General features: G+C 41.7%; 1 long non-coding RNA gene across 1 annotated transcript; it reads left to right on the top strand.

The window, feature by feature from the left end:
- The first annotated feature begins 812 nt into the window (after positions 1-812).
- On the top strand, positions 813-2,607 carry LOC142243712 (uncharacterized). The gene is made up of 5 exons (XR_012724393.1): positions 813-908; positions 1,558-1,660; positions 1,738-1,800; positions 1,913-2,008; positions 2,523-2,607. It is a non-coding gene; the product is annotated as an uncharacterized LOC142243712 (long non-coding RNA).
- The last annotated feature ends 618 nt before the right edge of the window (positions 2,608-3,225 follow it).

Below are 3,225 nucleotides of genomic sequence, written 5' to 3'. Positions count from 1 at the left end.
GGCATCATTTCCAAGCACTGGTCCCTCCTACAAACAGCTTACCCCTCTATCAGTGCATTTTCAACCTTGCCCCTATTCTGCCATAGGAGACCGAGGAATCTTAGGGATAATCTCGTGAGGGCTGACATAGGATCTGCACAAACTGAGTCGCGCCTGATTTTCCTTGGGACCCCAAAAGACGGAAATTTCCCGTGTCTACATTGCCTACAATGCAATAACCTCACTCGAGGGAACACGTTCTCACACCCACACTCAGGCAAAAACTATCCCATTAGAGGTTTCTTTACGTGCGACTCTTCGTATGTCATATACCTGATCAAATGCCCCTGCGGTCTCGGATATGTTGGGGAGACCACCCAACATGTCCGAGACCGTATTAGTAAACACAAGTCTACGATACGTTGTAAGCAGACTCTGTTACCAGTTCCACACCATTTTGTCACACATAATCATACAGTGGCCCAATTAAGATTCCAAGTCATCGAATATATCCCGCCCATATGCAGAGGAGGTGATAGAGTGAGGAAGCTTAAAGAAAGGGAATCTTTCTGGATATATACTCTGGGCACGTTAGAACCTAAGGGCTTGAATCGTGAATACAAAGTACAAATTTGATTCTTTATGCTGTGTACGATTCTTCCAAACACCCGGTTCATTTCCATGTTCACACTGTATGTGGTTCCACTATGTATGTAATTCAACTTTTTCCTGTTTTGTATTTTGAAATGTCTGATCAATTGGTCACATTATGTCTGAGTACCTTGTCTAACTCTCTTTTCCCTTCTTCCAGGTTCCCATAGTCACGTGAAATATCCCCGCTGCACTTGATCACGTCTCACTTTTCACTATAGGATATCTTGTATCTATCATCACACCTCACCTGTAAGCACTCTATAGGTTTGTATAAGGTATGCACTTACACATCCGGTCCTCCAAGGTTGTCGCACTTATGTAACACTCTCCCTATCCATTAACATATGATTACCCTTTATTCATACCCCTGTATTTTTTCAGCCCCCTCATCCCATTGTTTACCAGTACAACAATAGATTACATTAGACACCCACTCACATATTCCATTCCTCACTTTTCTATTGTTATTCATATATTACATATCATTCCCTCCCTATACCTGCCCCACTATTACATTATACTTACTTGATCCTATCCTGTCACCCATATCTCACCTTGTTGGTCCCTACACCTGCTATCTTCTCTTCTCCAGTGCCTTTCCTGTCACACAATTACATACCCCTCTTTCCTCATTACCTGTCCTGCCTATTATAATTATGCCCCTTCATGCCATTATAATCATACTGTTGCATCACATCTGCCTCATATATCTCTATAGCCCCTGGCGCTTATCGCCTATGTTAATTACCAACCCCTCCTGATGTGACGTCAGCGTGTATTCACCGCTACCTATCTGCGTCTCACTCTCTTTCATTAGGAAGTGAGCGCAGCCTTTCTCTGTTCTGCGCATGTGCGACGTTTAACGCAAATGGGCATGCGCGGGCGTGCGTTCCACTGGCCTCACTGCGTTCCACTCCCATACAGGAATTGGGCGCAGCTGACAACACGATCGCACATAAAAGCACCACCGGCCACCACAGCGCACAGCTGACGCCACTACAGGAGATTCACTTCTACACCAACACAGGTAGGACAGTAATGGTACCTTCATGCTTCCCTTATCATTAGGCTCCGTTACTATATTATAACGCTCTCAACTCTCAGTTGCAGGCGTCCTATTGTTCCACCCCCACCGGCTGTGCTGCCATTGCCTCTCCCCCCTGGAAGGTATACTATATTCCACTATTTTTTCTTCCCCCTTTTCCTATCACCTACCCTTATGTACAACTGTGGGATGTCTATATGCTATTCACATTATATTTTTCTCATCAATATACAGAAATCCTGCACTGCATTGGCCATTGGATCCCTCTGATACTTGGTTTGATATCCCACTTGAGGGGATTTTACCCACGTCCCTATTGACGTTATTCTGGTATATATGTACACACAGATCAGATAATTATCCAGTTATTAACCCCTAGTAGCTGTATTATGCATATGTCCCTGGCACACATATGACTGTTTTTATATTTACCTTGTTTATCTTTTCATAAGTAAATTTCAGATATCCACTCCATGCCTTATAATCGTCCTCAGTTGACTACTTCTACCATCCTCCCTCCCTTGGAAGGTAGACCATATCACAAAAACTTTTATTATAAAAAAACCCTCATTTTTCCTCCTTTGGCGTTACATTGGTCCTCTGTGTATATTTTTGATTACGCAGATATCCTGTAATCATTGCAATATCACCCTGGTTTTTGATCGGACCTCCCACCTTCAGGCGATTTATCAATATTGGTCACCAATTAGGTTAACACACATAGGCCCCTGTTATACGCCCCTCAATTATCCCCATAAATCTATATACTTTGGTCCCTGATATACCTGAGGATAACCCATTTGTATTTTCACCAATTTCTTCTTTGTTATTAACTTCCCTAAAGGATATCCTACTGTTGTACACCCTATTCCTGAACACCCTTGATGGGTGCCCACCATAACACCATACTCTCAAAGAACACTACCAAGGTATGCCCCCTTCCCTTTGACTTGTGTGATGAGACTAACTGATCTTTATATCCTTCCGACGACTTGGTTTTCTTGTCTCTTTCCACCATAGACCGCTTGCGCATTCATCTTATATACTGGGATGACCCATTTGTCCCTTACTCCTGCTGGTGTGATTTGACAGTTCTCTTTTTGCACTTAGGTACGTGTCTTGATATAAATTATAGTCACTTCCCTAATCATACTTTTTCATGTCTCAACAGATTGTCATATATTTATATGGAGACCCCTGTGTTTTTTTCCATTGGTGCCTATGAAATTAATGTACATGATGTTTTGCCTATCTTGTACTTTTGCGGTTTTCGCTATTCTTCTATTATTTTCTTTATTACATGTTATGTAACAATAACCGTTTGACTGTTTTTTTCTTTATTGTAATATTTGGTATGTTTTTATTTCTTTTCTATGTCACTAGTCCTATTGTCCTTGTGGAAGATCCGTGTGGATCGAAACGTCAGACGGACTACCTTGTATATACACAATAAAACATTTTTTTTCAAGCCCAAACTATAGACTTCTCTATTATATTGTGGTGTGTCGGATATATTTTTGTTCTAAAGGTAGCAATATGTCTGCTGC

The sequence above is a fragment of the Anomaloglossus baeobatrachus genome, chromosome 6, assembly GCF_048569485.1.
Source record: "Anomaloglossus baeobatrachus isolate aAnoBae1 chromosome 6, aAnoBae1.hap1, whole genome shotgun sequence".
Lineage (NCBI taxonomy): Eukaryota > Metazoa > Chordata > Amphibia > Anura > Aromobatidae > Anomaloglossus > Anomaloglossus baeobatrachus.
The sequence above is the reverse complement of the archived record's forward strand: the minus strand, read 5'-3'. Positions and strand labels throughout refer to the sequence as shown.